At 44.1% G+C, this 23,948-nt stretch overlaps 1 long non-coding RNA gene across 1 annotated transcript in view; it reads left to right on the forward strand.

The window, feature by feature from the left end:
• The window catches only part of LOC125485424, a 35,261-nt gene that overhangs the window by 10,344 nt on the left and 969 nt on the right, over positions 1–23,948 (forward strand). The window contains exons 2-3 of the long non-coding RNA XR_007264152.1: positions 279–323; positions 17,474–17,497. This is a non-coding gene — a long non-coding RNA (uncharacterized LOC125485424). The remainder of the gene's footprint in view (positions 1–278; positions 324–17,473; positions 17,498–23,948) is intronic.

The following is a 23,948-nucleotide window of genomic DNA, read 5'->3' on the forward strand; positions in this document are numbered from 1 at the left end:
GCGCTCCCTCCGCACTAACCCTCCGACAGTGCGGCGCTCCCTCAGCACTGACCCTCCGACAGTGCGGCGCTCCCTCAGCACTGACCCTCCGACAGTGCGGCGCTCCCTCAGCACTGACCCTCCAACAGTGCAGCGCTCCAACAGAAGTGACCCTGTGGCTGTGCGGTGCACTGACTGAGAAATGAAAGTAACCATTATTCAGCGAGATGGAACTTGGCCTGGTGCTGTTTTGTACTGTTAGGCTGTAAGCTGATGAATATATTTAATTTCTGTCACAGGGAGACACCGGACCACCAGGGCCACCAGGTGTATCCAGATTAACAGTGAGTAAACATCTCATCAAGACAGCATTTTTACATTGTCTTCTGCATTGGTGCTTCATGTCCATTTCTCAACATGTAAATTCCGATTGCAGAGTGATAGCCACCAGAGTTTGTTAAGATTGCATATTTGGCGTATTCAGGTTGAATTCATTTGAGGAAACCTCATCGTAGGTGGAGTTTGAAAGAGATAATTGAATACAAAGAGCATAACAGTTCCATGTGCAACCTCTCACTTTCTCCCAATCCATCATTCTCTCACCCTCTTGCGTATCTTTAAGAAATTTGCAGTTCTCCAAGTTTGGGAATATAAACATGTTTGTTGCATGTATTTGAAGCACTACCCTGTTCTTTAAACCTTGGGGTGTGCTGGACAGGGGAATGATGATAGGCAGGATATCCATTTCTCACCTCTCCCCAAACCACACTCAATGTGTTTATTTTAAAAAAGATGCTGAATTTAGTTGCTGAATGTTTGGTTTGTTCAGAAATGCCAGTTGTTTGGTTTTCATGAATTTTATCCTTCAGCATTTGAATGAAGGCACAACAGCCACACTTACACTCACACAGATCTCCACATACACAGGATGGATTGCAATTACAGACATACCATGTGTTTCTGATTGTTAAGAGTTCTTTCTTACACTTGTTCTCCTGTGGGATAGAGATTGAAACAATGCAGGACTGTAACCATTTTTGGACGACAGCGAAAAGATTGCAGTGAAGAAACGAAGTGGACCCTTGCTACAGTTCCTCGGGTAGAGGGTTCATGGCTGGTTTGAGTGCCCTCTACATGTGCTTTAAGAACTTAGGTTCTTTTCTCTTCCTGGAGTCAATGATTCTGACCCAGAATCTTGTTTAAACACATACCAGAAACTGCTTCTGTCATGTGAGCTCATTAAACACAGAATAATTTCTGATGCTTTGGTCATTGCCCAACACTGGAGTCTGGAAATCACTGATTTGATAAAACACTACAGCTTTTCACTCTCTTCCTTCTGGCTTCCAAATTTCTACCTTTAGAGGTTGCACAGCATTGTGAAATAAAAACACAAATGTACCCGGTCTGGGGGCATTCGTGGAGAAAGAAACAGAGTTAACATTTTGAGTCCATTTTAACTGTTCTTCAGGTTTGTAAATGCGGCCTTTTCCATTAGTGGGAGAAATGTTGCCATTATCACAGGAAGGTTCATTTAATGATCTCGTCAAGAGTTGTCCTGATGTGAAGATTATCTCACTGGTTAGCAAAGAGGGAAATGAAAGGTCATCTACCCTCTCAGCCCCATTTTGTTTTACAGGAAAGTGTCTATTTCAGGTTTATGACTTCATAAGTTCATTTTCATATGTTGTGAATTTGCGTTGCAAAAACATGGCATTCAAGAATGTCTACTGTCCCTGATCATGCAATAAAAACAGGTTTTATGATCCTAATCAGCTCTAAGTCAAAGAACTACTGCAAAAAGTGACACATTTACAGAAAAGAAACTCAGAACAAGCACCAATCTCTAGCACCATTCATGATCTTAGGACATCCCAGAACATTTTACAGCTAAAGAAAGACCAGATTGAAATATAGTCACTGTTATAATGCAGCTGATTTGCACACTGAAAACTTGCTCAAACAGCAATGTGATGATGAACAGAGTAGAAAAGCAATTTATTGTCACGTGTATTTTTACAAAAACCATGCAGTGAAAGTTTTTATAAGTCGCCATAATACAGCACCTAACTTAATGACAGAAGTCAGAAATAAGAAGGAAAACCAAAAGTTTATCACAGTTCAATTAAAGTCTCCCGGGTTCAGGGTATGCTGGAAAACAGGTCCGAAACCATCACAGAGGGCCGGGCTGAGACCACTCGGTGCCACACCGAGTCAAAACCTCCACACCAGGACAAGCCCACCACACTGGGAGACCACCCCGCCTGGCACCACACCTATACCCACCATTCCAGGCCACTTCATTGCTAGGCCTGGGCTAGGAGAAGATGCTTTCCACAAAGTCATTTAAAGAAGGTAATAAATGGAAATATTAAAAAACAGCATAAAAAGAAAAACAAGTAAAGTGGACAGAGTCGATGAGCTCTGGGCTCCTGGGCTGAGGAGCCCACATTTTGCGCTACCTCTCCTTCAGTGATGCTGGTTGAAGGATAAATATTGACCAGGCCAACAAGGATTGGTACTCTGGGATCTTTGAGAGTATGTGCCTGCTCTATTTAAGATGTCGTCCTAAAGGCAGCGTGTGTGAAGGTGCAGCACCCCCTCAGCATGGTCCCCCTTGTGAGTGTCAGTCTAGATTACACACTTACATCTACGGAGTGAGATTCAAACACACGGGCTTTTAAAATTAGAAGTGGGGGTGCCAGAGCTGACTTCATCTGAATAGCCCATTGTAGCAGTTCTTAAATACGGAGCAGCATGAAATCAAATGGAATCTGAAATTAGATTCCTGAAGATCTGACTGTGAACAACAGGGAGCAAGCCAGCCTTAGATTCTTTCCACGGGGCAAGAGAAAATGGACTCTGGTTTCCTGTCCTTGATCAATCTCTGCTGAGCTGTGCTAGAAAGTGAGGTCAGCTGAAGGTAAGATCTGCCTTGGTTGTGAAGCCTATCCCAGTTCATAAGTCACTCTTTGGGCTCTTGTGTGAAGGATATAGTGAGAGGCGGGAGGTGTCAGGAGACATACTGTCAGTAATATTGTGAAACACTGTGTCAGTAATACTGAGGAGCACGACATCAGTAATATTATGAAAGATGGTGCCAGTAATATTGAGGAACATGGTGTCAGTGGTATATCAGTAATCAGTAATGAGTTACACTGTTTAACACTGTGTCAGTACTATTGTGTTTGTGGTTCACTAGATCGAGAAATAGAACACAAGGTAGATGAAAGGTAAACTTGACTCTATTGCACGTCCTGTTAGCTTCACTGCCAGTTTCATACTGCCCCTCTAGCTCCTACCTCTGGGTCACCTGACCCACTCTCTCAAAGGGCAACACACATGCCACTGCATACAGAACGCCCCCTCCACCCTTTATTTCAATGCTCCCCTTAACATCGACTGTATCAATGAGGTGGGCTCGAAGCAGACTCATGGTGGCGGTGGAGTTGAGTTTGGGTCAGTGCGGCACCTGGTGGCATCGGTGGTGTCTGCATTGGCGAGCACTCACAGTGAGGGTGTTGGTGGTGTCTGCGTTGGTGAGCACTCACAGTGAGGGTGTTGGTGGTGTCTGCGTTGGTGAGCACTCACAGTGAGGGTGTTGGTGGTGTCTGCGTTGGCAGCACTCACAGTGAGGGTGTTGGTGGTGTCTGTCTTGGCGAGGACTCATAGTGAGGGTGTTGGTGGTGTCTGTGTTGGCGAGGACTCACAGTGAGGGTGTTGGTGTCTGTGTTGGTGAGGACTCACAGTGAGGGTGTTGGTGGTGACTGTGTTGGCGAGGACTCACAGTGAGGGTGTTGGTGGTGTCTGTATTGGTGAGGACTCACAGTGAGGGTGTTGGTGGTGACTGCGTTGGCGAGCACTCACAGTGAGGGTGTTGGTGGTGTCTGTGTTGGTGAGGACTCACAGTGAGGGTGTTGGTGGTGTCTGTGTTGGTGAGGACTCACAGTGAGGGTGTTGGTGAGGACTCACAGTGAGGGTGTTGGTGGTGTCTGTGTTGGTGAGAACAAACAACAAAGAAAATTACAGCACAGGAACAGACCCTTCGGCCCTCCAAGCCTGCGCTGATCCAGATCCTCTATCTAAACCTGTCACCTATTTTCCAAGGATCTGTATCCCTCTGCTCCCTGCCCATTCATGTATCTGTCTAGATACATCTTAAATGACGCTATCCTGCCCGTCTCTACCACTTCCGCTGGCGACGTGTTCCAGGCACCCACCACCCTCTGCGTAAAGAACTTTCCACGCATATCTCCCTTAAACATTTCCCCTAAACATTTCCCCTCTCACCTTGAAATCATGACCCCTAGTAATTGAGTCCCCCACTCTGGGAAAAAGCTTCTTGCTATCCACCCTGCCTATACCTCTCATGATTTTGTAGGCCTCAATCAGGTCCCCCCTCAACCTCCGTCTTTCTAATGTAAATAATCCTAATCTACTCAACCTCTCTTCATAGCTAGCACCCTCCATACCAGGCAACATCCTGGCGAGCCTCCTCTGCACCCTCTCCAAAGCATCCATATCCTTATGGTAATGTGGCGACCAGAACTGTACGCAGTATTCCAAATGTGGTCGAACCAAAGTCCTATACAACTGTAACACGACCTGCCAACTTTTGTACTCAATACCCCGTCCGATGAATGAAAGCATGCCATATGCCTTCTTGACCACTCTATCGACCTGCATTGCCACCTTCGGGGTACAATGGACCTGAACACCCAGATCTCTCTGTGCATCCTCTGTGAGGACTCAACAGTGAGGGTGTTAGTGGAGGTGAGATAGCACGAAGAATGGCATCTTTTGTTCCAGTGGCAGTGGCGCGGTGAAGGGGACTTATGCCCAGCCCAAAGCGGAGCACTTAACGAGAAGGATCGTAAAGGTCTTTATTTCTTTATTCTTCTGTCTTTATATTCTATGTTTTGGTTTATTTTTCTGTGTTTTAAGAGGGCAATGGAGAGTGACAACATGATACAACACTTTTCCCTGAATTTTGTAACAATTACACACGACAATAAATAAACCAAATCAATATACATACATCCAACAATTATAACGATTATCCAAGCATTGTAGCTAACCTATGTACATCGTCAGGAATATTTACAAAAAGAACATGGAGAACGAAATCAGGGGGATGGCAGCACCTAGAAGACCATCCCCTTGTCTAAGGAATCATGTCTAGTTCAGTTTCCCGGCCTTCCAGGAGCTCCTGTTATTCTACGGAAACATCCCTCTCTGATTGGCTGTTGTTGCTCCATGATGCTGCTGTTGTCTCCTCCCTGGATATGACCAACCCTGGCTCGCAGATACGCGACTCTGTCACCACCCCCGGTCCCATCTGGACTGGCTCGGTATTCCGAGGGACATCTCCCTGTTGGTGAGCTGTGGTGATCAGCTGGTCCACCTACAGACCAGTTCATCGCTAGCCTGCACTGTATATGACAGTGGCCCAGTCTGAGCCATCTCGTCTGCTGGGACCCATTTCTCACCAGATGTATAATTCTGGGCCAATACAGTCTTTCCTCTTTGGAATACCCTCAACCATCTATCCTTCTTGATTTCACTCTACCACCTCTCTGGTCACAGTAAGTCAAACATGGTTCTCAGTTTGCAGTTGAACATTAAGGACACTGGCGAGCCTAGTTTGGCGTGTTCCTGCACTTGCTGAAGAACTTGTTGATTCACCATCAGAGCGAAACCTCCCCTGGTGAGGCCTTTAAAGGCTGCTTCAGGGTTTGTACTAATCTCTCCACCCTGCCGTTTGTCACAGGGTGATATGGAGCTGATCTCCCGTGTCTGACTGTGATTTTCCAGATACTCCTCGAGCTCTTTTTTTCACTATTCATTCATGGGATGAGGGCATTGCTGGCTAGGCAGCATTTATTGCCCATCCCTAATTGCCCAGAGGGTGGTTCAAAGTCAACCACATTGCTGTGGGTCTGGAGTCACATGTAGGCCAGACCAGGTAAGGATGGCAGTTTCCTTCCCTAAAGGACATTAGTGAACCAGATGGGTTTTTCCTGACAATTGACAATAGATTCATGGTCATCATTGGACTCGTAATTCCAGAAATTTTTTAAAATTCAAATTCCACCATATGCTGTGGTGGGGTTCAAACCCAGGTTCCCAGAACATTATCCAGGTGTCTGGGATAACAGCCTAGTGATAATACCACTAGGCCATCACCTCCTCTTGTGCCACAAACAAATTGTCACTCATGACTTGTTCAAGGTTCCTGAACCTGGCAAATACTTCATCCAGTCAGTCTATCGTTGTTCCCGCTGACACTGACTTCACGACTTGGCACCTCGGGTCACTGGAGACATCTGTCCCTCTACTAGTCCTATGAAATCGACATGAATCCGCTGCCATGGAGATTGAAGCCATCCCTACAATCAATGGGACAACGTCAGGACCACCTTCCTTACTAATGCACAGGATTCACATGATCCCACTCTCTCCTCAATCTGGGAGTCCCACATTCGGCCACCAATGCTCCTGACTATCTCTCTCCTTTGCACCATGTCAGAGTGCCCTGGGTGCACTTGTTCCAGCACCTTTCTTCTGAATGGGGAGAGGGATAACAACTCTCATTCCCTGTATCCAATACAGACAGTTCCCACCTCCTGGGCAGGTGAGGGTGTAATTCTGGGTGGTTTCCATGATTGGTCTAGTCCTCCCCCTCAGGACCAATGTCACTGCTTAGCTCAAAACCCAATAATTCAGAGTAGCGTTCCATGCCTGATTTGCTGACACTGGCACCTTGCCTTCTGGGAAATGTACATAATTTTCAGGATCCAGTCGAGAATATCCTTATTTCCCAGTCGTGATAACCTCAACAAAGTGCCTGCATTGCTGTGCTTCTCCACCTGTCAGTATTTGATTTCATACGAGCTAGCTGACAGGGCCAGGTCTCGTCTCTGCAGATGTGCTGTCACCATTGATGGTATCCCCATACACGGGCCAGAAATGGAGTTTAGGGGCTTCTGGTCGCTCAGCAGTACAAAGTGCCTGCCATAAAAGAAATGGGAGAGCTCCTTAACACCAAACACGATGCTCAATCCTTCCTTTTCCACTTCTCCTCCATCTTGGTTAGTGACCTCAATATGAATTTGATAGGCCTTTCCTCTCATTCTGTGAGGTGTGCGCCAGTACAGCACTAATCCTGTAAGGCAAGGCACCACACACTAACTGTAGTGGCAACTTCAGGTCAGAAAAGCATTAACACTTCCCACCTTTCCAGGGCTTGCTTCACCTCCCTGTAAGCCCCCTCACATTCCTGGCTCCATTTCCAAGGCTGCCGCCTCCCCAGCAACGGATGCAGGAGTTTTAGCACGGTTGCCATAGTAATTTACAAATCCCAGTTGAGACACATTCTCTGGTGAAGGGGCCTTCACAATGGCCTCCATCTTCCTGGACACTTGTTTAGTCCCCTGTCATCGATTACATGGCCCAGGTACCCAATGGGTCTTTAAAAAAGACCTCGCATCTCTACCTTGTTACTTGTAGACCATGTTCCTGCAACCTTTTAAGGGTTTGTTCATAGAATCACTAGAGTGTGGAAACAGGCCCATTGGCCCAACAAGTCCACACTGACCCTCAGAGCATCCCACCCAGACCCAGACCCCCTATAACCCACCTAATCTACACATCCCTGAGCACTATGGGCAATTTATCACAGCCAATCCACCTAGCCTGCACATCTTTGGACTGTAGGAGGAAACCCACACAGACACTGGGAGAATGTGCAAACTCCACACAGACAGTTGCCTGAGGCTAGATTCAAACCCAGATCCCTGGCATTATGAGGCAGCAGTGCTAACCACTGAGCTACCGTGCCACCCTAGGTTTCTTCTAGGCTTTTCAAATGCTCCTCTTCAGAGGATCCAGGAGCTGAAAAATCATCCAGATGACACTGGATTCCTGGTGATCCACTCAGAATTTGGTCCATGGCCCTCTGGAACCAAGCTGGAGTTGACGTGATGCCAGAATGTAGATGTTTGTAGTGGAACAGCCCTTTGTGTGTTCTGCAGAAGGGTCACCGGACCTGAAACGTTAAATCTGATTTTTTTCCTTCACAGATGCTGCCAGACCTGCTGAGCTTTTCCAGTAATTTTGTTTTTGTTCCTGATTTACAGCATCCGCAGTTCTTTCGGGTTTTCTTTAGTCCCTTGTGTGTCACTATTATCAGCGGCGGCTGGGATTCCATTCGCGACCCCCATCTGTAGGTAGGCCTGAGGCAGATCCATTTTTGAGAATTTCTTTCCCCCTGCCACTGAACAGGTCCTCAATGAGTGGAAGTGGGTAGTGATCCTCACTCAGGGTTGGGTTGACTGCAACCTTTGAGTCACCACAGATCCTTACCACAGCATGTGTTTTTAGGATCAGGACGATTGGAGTGGTCCATTCACCTGGTAGCTGCTGGTTTCAGCACTCCCAGGTTCACCAGCCATTCCAGTTCCACCCCCACTTCAGGCCGGATGGTGTACGGTACTAGACACAACTTTAGACTCCTCAAACGATCCTCCCAATTCAACTGAAGTTTAATTTCTACACTTTTCACTTTCCCCAGAGTTCCCTTGAAGACATCTTTGTGCCTGTCCAAATTCTCTCACAAACTGGTTTTGAGTCTGCCAGCCTACGAACCACGCCCCAATTTAACTTTAATTTCTGTAACCAGGGTAGTCACCTTTCACTATGTACAGAGGCAGTTTGACAGACTGGTCCCTCAGCTGCACTTGTACCAGTACCTTGTCCATCAGCAGCATCACTTGTTCTGTGTGTATGTCTGCAGTGTAATCCTGGCAGGCTTCGATGGCAGTGCCTTTAGTTTTTCCCGATGTATTGATCTGGGAATCAGAGACACCGCTGCACCTGTATCTACTTCCATCTTTACTGTCTTACCCTCTAATGTGGGAAGAACCCAGAAACAATCAGCTTCACCCCATACTGACAGGATGTTTAACTGAAACTCTGCTAACACTGGGTCTTCAGCATCTCCCACAGACCCACCTGAACCCCAGTCTGCTCTCTGGCTGGCAGCATGTACCTTGAATCAGTGATAGTAGGAACTGCAGATGCTGGAGAATCCGAGACAACAAGGTGCAGGGCTGGATGAACACAGCAGGCCAAGCAGCATCATAGGAGCAGAGGGGCTACCATGAGCCTTGTCCTCAGGTTTCTTTCTGACCACCCGCCTTCTCGGGTTGTACCTGACAATTTCAGTAATATGACCCGATGGCTTTGAGAAGCACTGGGCTTCTCTAGTCTAACACATTGACTCCTTGTGGCCAGTCTTGCCACATCAGAGACATTCTACATTTGTTTCCTCGATCTGCTGAGTTTCCGCTATTTGATGTACCCAGGCGTCATCAACCGACTGTGTTATTTTGCTGACAGACAACTCCATCAAGGTATAGATTTCGAAAGCTGCCTTGAAATCCAGGTCTCTCCTTGTTAGTAGCTTCTGTTGGATGGCTTCTTATCGGGGGCCACAAACCAACCGCTGCTGCAAGGCATTTTAGAGGAATTCGCAATGTTCCACTAACCTCTTTAATGTGGCTACAAGTTGGGTAATGGACTGTCTTGTTTATAAAAATGGAAACGTTCTGTGATCATTGGTGGCTTTAGTGGGAAAAAACTCCCCAGGTTTTGGAATGTCATCTCCATCAGTTTCTCCAGATGTCTGAGAATTGTGATAATCTTGTTCCCAATGGTACCTAAGAAGGCCAGTACCATTGTGCCTTCAGTCACATTATTCACCTTCAAATGTACATCAAAATGTCTGATGAGCAGTACTGAATGTTCTGTCTCTTCATCAAATGGTCCCATTGCTCCAAATTGGCCCACCATTTTGTTTTCCCACTCGCAGGAATTTTACCTGCCTCTCGGGTCCAGTAGCCATTTGCAGCCCGAGTCCCCTCGGTGAACCTTCTGTGCCCCAGCTGTTCCCTCACTGGCCGTGCTAGTGTACCGTTCCTCCCCGGCATCAACCACAGCCCGAGTTCCCGCACAACCGCTTCCCCCCGATATCACTTCCACACAATCTCACACCGTTTTCCGAGTCCGGGCAACATCCTTCATCCCGACAAAAAGAAACAGTGTCCGCACACAGTTTGTGGCCAATCCCACCCTCATCACCAGTTATTATGTTTGTGATTCACTAGAACAGCAATAAACATGAGGCAGACTGAGGGTAAAGTTGCGCGGGGAAATCTTTATGGTGCAAGCTGTCAGCTCCATGGTCAGTTTTAGACTGCATCCCCAATTCCCCTTCCACCCCACCGCTTGGGATGGGTCACCTGACCCACCCCCTTAAAGAACAACACACACCCAACTACAGGTCGTTCTCCTGTAACGAGACAGTTGCGTTCTTGTGTGATCTCGCACTATAGAAAATCACATTATAGGGAAATCACTATAGAAAATCACATTATAGGGAAATCACTATAGAAAATCACATTATAGGGAAATCACTATAGAAAATCGCTGTACCTGTGCAGCAGAAAGTTTGCGTTATCCAAACGGTGTCCACTACTCATCAATCATGTTACAGCTAATTCACATTAACGAAACACACGTTATAGCAGAACTATCTGTAGATGCACAACACTTAAGTGTCAGCAAAATCCTGGTATGTAATGTCAGTGATACTGTGGAACACCGAGTCAGTAATATTGTGGGGCATGAAGTCAGGAAGATTGTAGGACTCAGTGCCAGTAATAATGTAGAGCCTAATCACTGTCGCTTATCCTGTGGAGCAAGAGGTTGGTAATATTGTGAAACATGATGTCAATAGTACTTTACAACACGATATTAGTAATATTGTGGAGCATGATGTCTGGAATATTCTGGATCATAATGTCAGCAATAGTGTGGCCCATTACAAAATTAATATTGTGCAAAATGATATCTGTAACATTGTAGAAAATCTACTTAGCAATATTGTAGAACACTATGTCAGTAGTATTGTCGAATATGATGATAGTGATGTTGAGAAACATGGTGTCAGTAATATTGTGCCACATGACATCAGTAATATTATGGAACATGGGGTCAGCATTAATATGTAATGCTGTGTTAGTAATATTGTTGGATATAATGTCAGTAATAGTATGGAACATGACGTCAGGAATATTGTGCAAGGTAATATCAATAACATTGTAGAAAATCTCACCAGTAATATTCAGGAACTATGTTAGTAGTATTGTCGAATATGATGACAGTAATATTACAGATCACAACATAAGTAATATTGTGAAACATGGTGTCAGTAATAATGTGTAATGTGGGATGAAACTAAAGCATTCGCAGGTAGCCACATAGGCACAGGGAAAACTTGTAAACTCCATAGAGTCACTCAAGGCTGGAATTGAACCCAGGTCCCTGGAACTGTGAGACAGCAGTGCTAACTACTACAACACCAGGACATGATGTCAGTAATAGTGTGGAACGCTGTATCAGTAATAATATACAGCATGAAGTAGCTGATACTGTGGAATATTGTGTGAGTAATATTGTGAAACATGGCATCAGTAATATTATGGAACTTGAAGTCAGTAGCATTATGAAGCACGGTGACAATAATCTTGTAGAACATGGTGTTTGTGATATTGAAGAGCATGTTGACAGTAATATTTTGATATTTGGTGTCTGTAACATAATAACAAACAACAAAGAACAGTACAGCATGGGAACAGGCCCTTTGGCACACCCAGACTGTGCCGACACATGATGCCTTTCTAAACTAAAATCTTTTGCCTCCAAACAGTCTGCATCCCTCTATTCACTGCTTATTCATGTATCTGTCAAGATGCTTCTTAAATGTTGCTGTTGTATCTGCCTCCACCACCTCCTCTGGTAGCACACTTACCACCTTCTGTGTAAAAATCTTGCCTCTCACATCCCATTTAAACTTTCCCCCTTTTACCTTAAACCTATGTCCTCTAATAATTGGCATTTCTACCCTGGAAACAAGATTCCCACTCTCCAGCGTTTCCATGCCTCTCATCATCAGGTCGCCCCTCCCCCGATACTTCAAAGTTCGGATGAAAACAAACCAAGTTTGTCCAATCTCTCCTCATAGCTAATAGCCTCTAAACAGCAGTATCCTGTTAAACTGTTTCTGTACCCTCTCCATTGCCTCTACATCCTTCTGGAATTGTGGCAAACAGAACTGTACACAATATTTCCAAATGTGGTCTAACTACAGTTCGATACAGTTGCAACATGACTTGTCAACTTTTACACCCTATGCTCTGATCGATGAAGGCAAGCATGCCATATGCCTTCTTGACCACCTTACCCACTTGTGTCGCCACTTTCAGGGAACTATGGATCTGTACGTTGATGCTTCTAAGGGGTTCTGCTATTTATTGTACTTCCTCCTGCATTAGATCTTCCAAAAAGCATCACCTCGATTTGTCTGGATTAAACTCCATCTGCCATTTTTCCATCCAAGCCTCCAGCCTATCTGTATCCTGCTGTGTCCTCTGATAATTCTCCTCATTATCTGCAGCTCCCCCAAGCCTTGTGTCATCTGCAAACTTATTAACACGGGTACCTGCATTCTCCTCCTAATCATTTATATGAATGACAAATAACAGGGGTCCCAGCCCTGATCTCTATGAAGCAGCTCTGGTCACAGATCTCCAGTCAGAAAAATACCCTTCCACTGCTACTGTCTGCCTTCTATAGGGGTTATGTATCCATTTTCCCAGCTCACTGCAGATTCCATGTGACTTCACCTTTTGTATCAGTATGCCTTGAGGAACCTTGCCAAAGACCTTGCTAAATCCATATAGACAGCATCTACCGCCCTGCCCTCATCTTTGTCACTTTCTCAAAAAACTCAATCAAGTTTGTGAGACATGACGTCCCACAAACAGAGCTACGCTGTTTATCGATAATAAGTCCATATTTTCCCAATGTGAGTAAATTCTGTCCTAAGAGTCTTCTCCAATAATTTCCCTACCACTGACGTAAGACTCATCAGCCTGTAACTTCCCAGATTATCCCTGTTGCCCTTCTTAAACAAAGGAACAACGTTGGCTATTTCCCAGTCCTCCAGGACCTCTCCTGTGACTATAGAGGATACAAAGATTTTGGACAAGGGCCCAGCAATTTCCTGCCTCACCTCCTCAGTATTCTGGGATAGATCCTAACATGTCCTGGGGACTTGTCAACCTTCATGCTTTTAAAAAAAACCCAATACCTCGATTTTTTTTTGTATTGACATGCCCCAGAATATCAGCATACCCATCCCAAGACTCACCATCCACCATGCCCTTCTCCTTTGTGAATACGACACAAAGTGCTCATTAAGGACCTCACCCATTTCCTCTGGCTCCACTCATAAATTCCATCCTATGTCTTTGATTGAACCTACCCTTTCCCTAGCTACCCTTTTGGTCCTTATATATGCATGAAATTCCTTGGGAGTTTCCTTAATCCTGTTTGCTCAAGATATTTCAAGGCCCCTTTTAGCTCTCCTAACTCCTTGTTTGAGTGTTTTCCTACTGTCTTTGTATTCTTCGAGAGCTCTGTCTGTCTTCATTTTCCTAAACATTACATATGCCTCCTTTTTCTTTTTGACTAAGCTGTCAATTTCTCTTGTCATCCAAGGGTCCTGAATCTTGCCACCCTTATCCTTCATTTGCACAGGAACATGCTGGTCATTAACTCTTACCAACTGGCCTTTAAAAGATTCCCAAGTGCCAGATGTGGATTTACCCTCAAGAAGCTGCCTCCAATCTACATCCCCCAGTCCCTGACTAGTATTATAGTAGTTAGCCTTCCTCTAGTTTAGTATTTTCACCTGAGGACTCCACTCATCCTTATCCTCTAGTTCAGGTGCAATACGTCCTTGTACAACTCCTATCAGACATCCCAATGATCCACATACCTGAAGGCCTCCAAACTCTTTAGCCACATATTTAATCTTCCTACTTCCTAGCCTCATTGGCATGTGGCACAGGAAGTAATCCTGAGATTACAACCCCAGAGGCCCTGCTTTTTAACTTCCTACCTGACTCCCTGAACTGCTTTAGCAGGACCGTATTTCCCTTTCTGCTTATGTCATTGGTACCAATATGGCTGCTGAACCTCCCGCTTCAGAATATCCTGTGCCCACTCAGGGAAATCCTTGACCGTGGCTTCAGGGAGGCAAAACACCATCCTGGAGTCTCCCTTGCAGCCACAGAAATGCCTATCTGTTGCCCTGACTACAGAGACCCCTATGACTACTGCTTGTCTACACTTCGACCCTCCCTGCTGTATAATAGTGGCAATTGTGGTTCCACTGACCTGACAGCTGCTGCTGGCTTCACCTGAGGATTTTAATTTTCCAAACAAAGACCAGGACTGCCATAGTGTTCAGGGCTTCGATGGGGAGAAATTTATTAAGTGTATTCAAGAAAATGTTTTCGATCAATACCTAGGGAAGGGGCAAAACTCAACCTGCTCTTGGGAAATAAGGCAGGGCAAGTGACTGGGGTGTTAATGGGGAAGCATTTCAGGACCAGTGGCCATAATTCTATTAGTTTTAAAACAGTAATGGAAAAGGATAGGTCTGGTCCACAAGTTAAAGTTCTAATTTGGGGCAAGGCCAATTTTGATGGTATTAGACAGGAACTTTCAAAAGTTCATTGGGGGAGGCTGTTCGCAGGTAAAGGGATGTCTGGCAAGTCGGAGGCTTTCAAAAGCAAGATAACAAGAGTTCAGGGCCAGCATGTTCCTGTTAGAGTGAAGGGCAAGGCTGGCAGAAGTAGGGATCACTGGATGACGAGAGATATTGAAACTCTGGACAAGAAAAAGGAGGTGTATGTCAGGTATACACAGCTGGGAATGAAGCAAAAGTCTTGAGGAGTATAGGCAGTATAGGAGTACACTTAAGAGTGAAACCAGGAGGGCAGTTAAGGTTATGGAGAGTCAAAAGAGATTCTACAAGTACATTAACAGCAAAAGAGTAATTAGGGAGAGAATAGAGTCCCTTAAAGATCATCGAGGTCATCTGAGTGTGGTACCACAGGACATGGGTGAGATCCTAAATGAATATTTCTCATCAGTAGTTACCATGCAGAAAGACATGGAACCTAGGGAACATGAGGAAATAAATAGTGATGTCTTGAAAGGTGTCCACATTACAGAAGTGGTGGTACAGGAGATCTTAAAATTTGTAAAGGTAGATAAATCCACAGGACCTGATCAAGTGTATCCCAGGACATTGTGGGAAGCTAGGGAACTGATTGCTGGGACCCTTGCTGAGATATTTGTATCACTGTTAGCCATGGATGAAGTGCCAGAAGACTGGAGGGTGGCTAATTTTGTGCCAATCTATAAGAAAGGCTGCAAGGAAAGGCCTGGGAACTACAGAGCGGTGAGCTTAAAACCAATGGTGGGTAAGTTGTAGGAGGGGATGCTGAGGGACAGGACCTACATGCATTTGGAAAGGCAAGGACTGATTAAGGATAGTCAGCATGGTTTTGTATGTGGAAAGTCATGCCTCATAAACTTAATTGAGTTTTTTGAAGTGACCAAGAAGAGACATGAAGGCAGCATGGTAGATTTTGTCTATACAGACTTTAGCAAGGCCATTGACAAGGTTCCACGTAGTAGACTGGTTAGCAAGGCTAGATCACATGGGATCCAGGGAGACCTAGCCAATTGGATGCAAAACTGGTTTGAACAGAAAGAGACAGAGAGTGTGGTGGAGGGTTGTTGCTCAGACTGGAGGCCTGTGACCAATGGTGTGCCACAAGGATTGGTGCTGAGTCCGTTGTTGTTCGTCATTTGGATGAGAATATAGGAGGCATGGTTACTAAGTTTGCAGATGACATCAAAATTGGTGGTGCAGTGGACAGTGAAGAAGGTTATCCCAGAGTACAATGGGATCTTGACCAACTGGCCCAGTGAGCCGAGGAATGGCAGATGGAATTTAATTTAAATAAATGTGAGGTGTTGCATTTTGGTAAGACAATCCAGGGAAGGACTTATATGTTTAATGGTAGGGCCCAGAGAAGTGTTAGTGAACAGGGAGTCTAAGGGATGCAGGTACATAATTCCTTGAAAGTGGTGTCACAGGTAGATAGGGTGGTGAAGAAGGCATTTGGCATGCTTGCCTTCATGGGTCAGAGCAATGAGTACAGGAGTTGAGAAATCATGTTGTGGCTGTACAAGACATTGGTAAGGCCACATTTGGAGTACTGCGTATTGCTCTGGTCTCCCTGCTATAGGAAAGAGTACGAAAGAGATTTATAAGAATGTTACTGAGACTGGATGGTTTGAGTTATAAGGAGACATTGGATAGGCTGGGGCTTTTCTTCCTTGAGTATCAGAGGCTGAGGGGTGACCTTATAGAGATTTATAAAATCATGAGGGGCATAGATAATGCAAATAACCAAGGTCTTTTCCCCAGGATAAGGGAGTTCAAAGCTAGAGGACATAGGTTAAAGGTGAGAGGGGAAAGATTTAAAAGAGACCTGAGGGGCAATTATTTCACACAGGGGTGGTGCATTTATGGAACAAACTGGTAGAGGTAAGTACAATTACAACATTTCAAATACGATTGCACAGGTATGTGGAAAGGAAAGGTTTAGAGGGATATGGGCCAATCACAGGCAAAATTAGTTCAGGAAAGCTGGTTGGCATGGATGGGTTGTACCGAAGAGTCTGTTTCCATGCTGTATGACTCTATGATTCTCTGACTTTATGGCGATTACCCAACATTTTCTGCCTTTGTACTGATGGTGTGACCAGCTCACTAAGTGTCCTATCCACGACGTTTTCAGCCTCATGGATACTCCACAGTGCATTCATCTGCATTCCAGGTGCTCCATGCAGCAAATCAGGAGCTGCAGCTGAATATACTTCCTGCATACGTAGTCCCCATGGAAACTGGACGTGTTCCTGATTTCCCCACATATTGCAGGTGGGGCAATCCATGGGGCCAAGTTCTCCTACCATTGTGAATCTTATCAACTAAATCAACCTTATCAACTACAGACAGCAATCCCAGAACTGATAACACATCTAAACCACTAGTCACCAAACTCGGGTCTCTCACTCTCGCTATCCATTCCTAGCAGACTACAACTACAAAAAGTAAATACCTTATCTCTCTGCAGACACTGTTCAGTCAGTCTGCAACCAAGCCTTGGTCACTGTTTGAGTCATGATGTCACTTCCAGAGCTGCAACCCTGGTCCTCAGGTATTTATCCTGTGGTTCACCCTAAGGTTCACTGTTTGTAATATTGTGGAACATGACTTCGTTAATATTGTGCAACTTGGTGTTCAGTACTATTATGGACTACGGCGTCAGTAATACTGTGGAACATGATGCATGTAAGATTGTGGAATATGGTGTCAATAACATGATGTCAATATTGTGGAAAATGGATGTGGGTGGGTGAAGAACATCTCCCAAGAAGTGGGATAATTGGATCACTGGATCATTACAATTTGCTCATTGTTGTGTTTGTCTTTCATGGTTCACAGGAGCCGGGAAACATTGGCGATATGGTAAGTAACTGCTTCATTTCCTGGGGTTCTCACTGGGAGGAGATTACAGGGTTAACAGCTGCTGTTATGTTGTGCTCATTACACCCTGTACAAGACAAAACAGCAACTAGTTCCATGTTACACAAACACAATATTTGTGACCAAGAATCACCAACAGGCCTCTGTCTGTTCCAGTGACAGTCTTCCCAGCTCATCTCCCCATGTCCACACACCCTCCCACTCCTTCCTCCCTTGTGCTTTTTTATTCAACTTGCCCTCAACTGCAAATTGTTCTGCACTGCAAACGTTTCCAACCATCTGGACCTTCCATCCCAGTTAGTCAGTCAGTCTACAAGATGGTTATGCCATAAGTTTATGCTCAGTAGTAGATGGAGAAACAATATTCGAGAGAATATAAACATTTGAGAGAACAACATTTGAGATTACTGACATTCGTTAAGATGATGAGGGAGTGTTGTGGAGGCTGCTTTATAATCCACCATTGTAGACCTTTATCACATGGTGATTGGTGTGTTTCACAGTGAATATCAGCATTCAGAGCGTTTTTATCAATTTATCTAAACTCAACACCATTCTGTGGAAGCAGGTTACTGATGTTTCTTTGATGATTGCATTGTTTGGCTTTAATTCTGGCCAGGATGGGATCTGACCAATGCTGGATGTTCCAGGATAGTCCTTTTTAAATTTTTCTCCCGTGTCCTGGATTATCTGCTGCCAGGATATTATTTATCCAACATTTTTGGGATTTGATGTCTTCAATCATCCTGACAGCTGTTCTAACAGACCTGGAGTCACCCAGAGCCATCTGATCACCCCTCCTCCAACTCCCCATTCCCTCACCCCCTAATAGACCTGGAGTCACTTACAGCTGCCCCATTACCCCTCCCCCAACTCCCCATTACCCCCGCCCCCACTCTAACAGACCAGGAGTCATAAGAACATAAGAACTAGGAGCAGGAGTAGGCCGTCTGGCCCTTCGAGCCTGCTCCGCCATTCAATAAGATCATGGCTGATCTTTTCGTGGACTCAGATCCACTTACCTGCATTCTCACCGTATCCCTTAATTCCTTTATTGTTCAAAAAAAATCTATTTTTTTAAAAACATTTACTGAAGTAGCATCAACTACTTCACTGGGCAAGGAATTCCATAGATTAACAACCCTCTGGGTGAAGAAATTCCTTCTCAGTTCAGTCCTAAATCTGCTCCCTCTAATCTTGAGGCTATGCTCTCTTGTCCGAGCTTCATCTGTCAGTGGAAACATCCTCTCTACTTCTATCTTATCTATTCCCTTCATAATTTTATATGTTTCTATAAGATCCCCCCTCAATCTTCTGAATTCCAATGAATATAATCCCAATCTACTCAGTGTCTCCTCATAAGCCAACCCCCTCAACTCCGGAATCAACCTAGTGAACCTCCTTTGCACCCCCTCCAGTGCCAATACATCCTTTCTCAAGTAAGGAGACCAAAACTGCACACAGTACTCCAGGTGTGGCCTCACCAGCACCTTGTACAGCTGCAACATAACTTCTCTGTTTTTTATTTCAATCCCTTTAGCAATGAAGGACAAAATTCCATTTGCCTTCCTAATTACTTGTTGTACCTGCAGACCTACCTTCTGTGATTCATGCACAAGGACACCCAGGTCCCTCTGCATAGCAGCACGCTGCAACATTTTACCATTGAAGTAATAATCCTTTTTACTATTACTCTTACCAAAATGTATGACTTCACATTTATTTACATTGTATTCCATCTGCCAGACCTTTGCCCACTCACTCACACCTTGAATCCTGCACATGTTGGACAAGATTAGAAACCTCAGCAAGTCTAGCAGCATCTGTGGAGAGAGAAACAGAGTCAATGTTTCTGTTGGATGATCCTACATCAGAACAGATCAAACACTTCCTGGGATTAATGACAGACCTCCTTACTCTCTGGATCTGAGTCTCAATGATATAACAATTACTTCCACCCATCATTGTGTATAACAGTGGCCATTCCCCATAGTTCCTGTGCTGGTTTTTGCAAACAGCTAACTAATTTGCCCTGATCACTTGGCATTTTGATGGTGCCTTTCAAACTTTTCCTTTTCAATTATTGGTCCAATTCCTTTTGGAAAGGAAAGCGGAGTTTGAGGATGATCTCATTGAATGGCAGAGAAAAGTCAATGAGCTGAATGACCTACTTCTGCTTCTGTGTCTTATGGTCTTAATCCAATAAAAATGGGATTGTGGTTACTCTGTGTTGTTGTGGAATCTCACAGTTAGCTCCGTAGTAACTCTATGGCACTGAGTTGACCAGTAACCTTGGAAATGTGAATCTTTTTTAGGATCTGTCTTCTTCCCAATGTAATTATTTTGAAAGTTCCAAAACTAATGAGTTTTTTTTTAAATGTTGAAGCTGCAAGGACACTGTTCTATGCCAGTTCTGCACGTTATTCTGGCAAGTAAAATATTGAGACTCTGAAGAAGTTTCATGAAAATGATCTATAAGGATAAATGCAAAACTGGGAGACTATGCCTCGCAAGGAAGCCTGAAGCATTTGGATCATTTTCTCGAAAACAGAAGGCTGTGGGGTGACCTGATGAGGTCTTTAAACTTCTGAAAAGGATTTAATAGCGTAGGTGTGGAGAACATGAGTCAGTTTGAAACTAAAAATGACAAATATAAGGTAGTTACAAATAAATCCAGCAGTGAATACAGGAGAAATGTCTTTACCCAGAGGGTGTGAGGATGTGGGACTTAAAGAGATTAGTTGTACAGAACTACATTTAAGAGGAAGATGGATAAATAATTGAGTGAGAAATAAGCTCAGAATTACTATTCAGTTTTTGAGGGAGTCCCATGCTCTGCATCGAAACCCTGCTGTAGTCAACAATAACAAAAAGTCAACATTTTATTGCATTGGCATGTGATCTTTGGCAGTTTGAAAATGAAAATTTCAACTGAAACATACATACAAATGTCTACCGTTAAGCCGGCTCCACCATTCAATAAGACCATGCCAATCTGATTATAACCTCAAATCCATATTCCCACCTCCCAGTGATAACCTTTCTATTTCCTTCTGTCATAAAAGTGATACACCTTCTGGCACATCTGTTTTAATGGGCGACCACTGATTTTTTTTTAAAATGACCCCCAGTTCCAGATTCTCCCATAAAAAGAAAGACCTTCTTCACATGTACCATGTCAAGTCTCCTCAGGATTTCGGAGGTTTCAATCAAGCAGCTCTTACTCTTTGAAACTCCAGTGGATACAAATTTAGCCTGTCCAACCTTTAATGATAAGACAATCATCTCATTCCAAGTATTGATCTGCCTCCAGTGCATTTACATCCTTCCTGAAATAAGGAGACCTGTTCTACACACAATACTCCAGACGTGGTCTCACCAGTGCCCTGTATAACTGAAGCATAGCCCTCATATTCAGTTCCTCTCTTGATAAATGATAACATTCTCCTAGCTTTCCTGATTACTTGCTGTACCTGCATACTAACATTCATGCACTAGGACACCCAGATCCCTCTGCATCTCAGAGCTCTGCAATCTCTTACCATTTAGATAATAGTCTTCTAATAGAGTCATAGAGTCATACAGCATGAAAACAGACCCTTCGGTTCAACCAGTCCATGCTGAACATAATCCCAGACTAAACTAGTCCCACATGCCTGCTCCTGGCCCATGTCCTGCCAAACCTTTCCTATTCATGTACTTATCCAAATGTCCTTTAAACATTGTAACTGTACCTGCATCCACCACTTCTTCAGGAAGCTCATTCCATGTACGAACCACCCTCTGTGTAAAAAATTTGCACCTCATGTCTTTTTTAAATCTCTCTCCTCTCACCTTAAAACTCTTCCCCCCGGTCTTGAAATCCCCCATCCTAGGGAAAAGACAACTACCATTAACTCCAACAATACCCTTCATTATTTTATAAACTTCAACGAGGTTGCCTCTCAACCTCCTACGGTCCAGTGAAAAAAGCTCCTGGCCTATCCAACCTTTCTTTATAATTCAGACCTTCCATACCTGGCAACATCATCCTTCCAGCACAAACATAGAATCCCTACAGTGTGGAAGCAGGCCATTCAGCCCATTGAGTGCACAGCAATCCTGCTGAAGAGCATCCTACCCAGACCAACTCCCTACCCTATCCCTGTAACCCTGCATTTCCCATGGCTAATCTACCTAGCCTGCACACTGCTGGACACTATCGTCAATTTAACATGGCCAATCCAGCTAACCTGCACATCTTTGGACTGTGGGAGGAAACCGGAGCACCCAGAAGAAACCCACGCAGACACGGGGAGAACGTGCAAACTCCACACAGACAGTTGCCCAAGGGTGGAATCGAATGTGGGTCCCTGGTGCTGAAAGTTAGCAGTGCTAACCACTGAGCCACCGTGCCATCCAAATGGACAATTTCACATTTTCCCATGTTATTTTCCATTTGCTACATCTTTGCCCACTCACTTAACCTATCTCTGGCTATTTGTAGGCTCTTTAAGGCCTCTTCTCAACTCACTTTCCTACCTATCTCTCAAATTTGGCTATCATACTTTCAATCCCTTCATCCAAATCGTTGATATAAATTGTAAGCTGTTAAGGCCACAGCACTGATCCCTGTGGCGCACCACTCATTACATCTTGCACACCATTTACAACCACTTCCTGCTTCCTGTTTGTCAGACTATGTTCTATCCATGTCAATATGTTACAATCCCCTTGAAATAACTCTGCAATATATCCCATCACCAAGTCACCCTTTACGTACATGTGGAGAGTCTATGACACTGATCCAGCTCTCTCAGAGCCAGCTCTCAGAGTGAACAGAATCCCTGGTACTCCTGTTTGTACCTGTTAGCGAGGGCTCCCTGATTAGACCAGGTTAACAGCCCCAGTCAGGGAACTCATGTTCTATGAGTTCCAATTGGCTGACCACGTTACAATCATTACACTCCCTCCATACGATGAGCTTTTGTTCTTGCAATAAACTTTGATGTTGCACCTGATCAAAAGTCTGCTGAGAATCTAAGACCACCGGTTCATTTTATCCATAACGCATGTTATTTCCTCAAAGACTTCCAGTACGTTGGTCAAACATGATTTCCCATGTGGACAAGACCACGTGGACTCTGCCAGATTACTTTGAATTTATCCAGATATGTTGCTGTAACTTTTTTAACAATAGCCTCTAACAGCTTTGCTATGTCAGATGTTAAGCCAATTGACCTGTCGTTTGCTCATTTCTATCTCCCTCTATTTTTGAAAAGTGGAATATATTTCCTGTCTTCCAATCTAATTGGACATTCCTTCATTAAGGAATTTGTGGAAAATTAAAACTAATGTATCAATTATCTCTCTAATCAATTCTTTTATGATTCCAGGATGAAGACCATTAGGATCTGGTCACATATCAGTCTGCAGCTCAACAGTTTATTCAGCAATGCTTCTCTAGTGATTGTGATTTTCCTGAGTTCCTCCCTCCCTTCCATCTCCCAATTTATCACTGATTCTAGGATGTTGCTTGTATCCGTTATAGTGAAGACTGATCCAAAATACCTGTTCAATTCAACTGCCATTTCCTTATTTTCCAGATTCACTTTCTATAAGTTCAGTGCTCACTTTGTTAACTATTTTTTTAAAAATAATTATACAAACTCTTATTATCTATTTTGTTCTTCCGGTTAGCTTTCTCTTATACTCCAATTTTCCCCTTTAAGTAATTTTTCAGGACTTTCTTTGCCATCTTTATATTCTCTCCAATCTTCTGACCTGCTACCTACCTTTTCACAATTCTTTGTGTTTTCTTTTAGTTCGATATAATTTTTAACATTTCCTCATTAACCACGATGATGGGTCCATATTTGGAACTTTTCTTAATCTTTGGAATGTATCTATTCTGTGTGTTCTGAAATATCCCCTTAATTGTCTGCCATTAAACTTCTTTCTTTAACTGAATTTCACTTTAGCCACCTCTGTTTTCATGCTTTCATAATCCCCTTTATTTAATTTTTTTAAAAAATGGTCTTAGACCACCTCCTCTCTCTCTCAAACTGAATATAAAATCCAGTCATATTTTGGTCCCTGCTACCTAAGGTTGTCTTCCTGATGAGATCATTAATTAGTGCTATCTCACTGCACAACCCCAGGTCTAGTACATCCTACCCTCCAGTTGGTCCTAGCACAGGCTGGCTCCCAAGCATCACAATATACACATCAGTTTCTTGTGTAGGAACAGTAGCTCAGGAGGAGGTCATTCAGCTGCTTCAGCTTTTTCATTGCCACTTAAAAATGTAGAATTTTCCAGTATAGAAGGAGGCCATTCAGTCCATTATATCTGTCTTACCTAGCTTCTTCTCATATCCCTTGAAGCCCTTAGCTAGCATAGAGTGGACAGTGGTATAATGGTAATGTTACTGCATATGAATCCAGTAGCCCTAGG

Source organism: Rhincodon typus, chromosome 19 (assembly GCF_021869965.1).
Source record: "Rhincodon typus isolate 14 chromosome 19, sRhiTyp1.1, whole genome shotgun sequence".
Lineage (NCBI taxonomy): Eukaryota > Metazoa > Chordata > Chondrichthyes > Orectolobiformes > Rhincodontidae > Rhincodon > Rhincodon typus.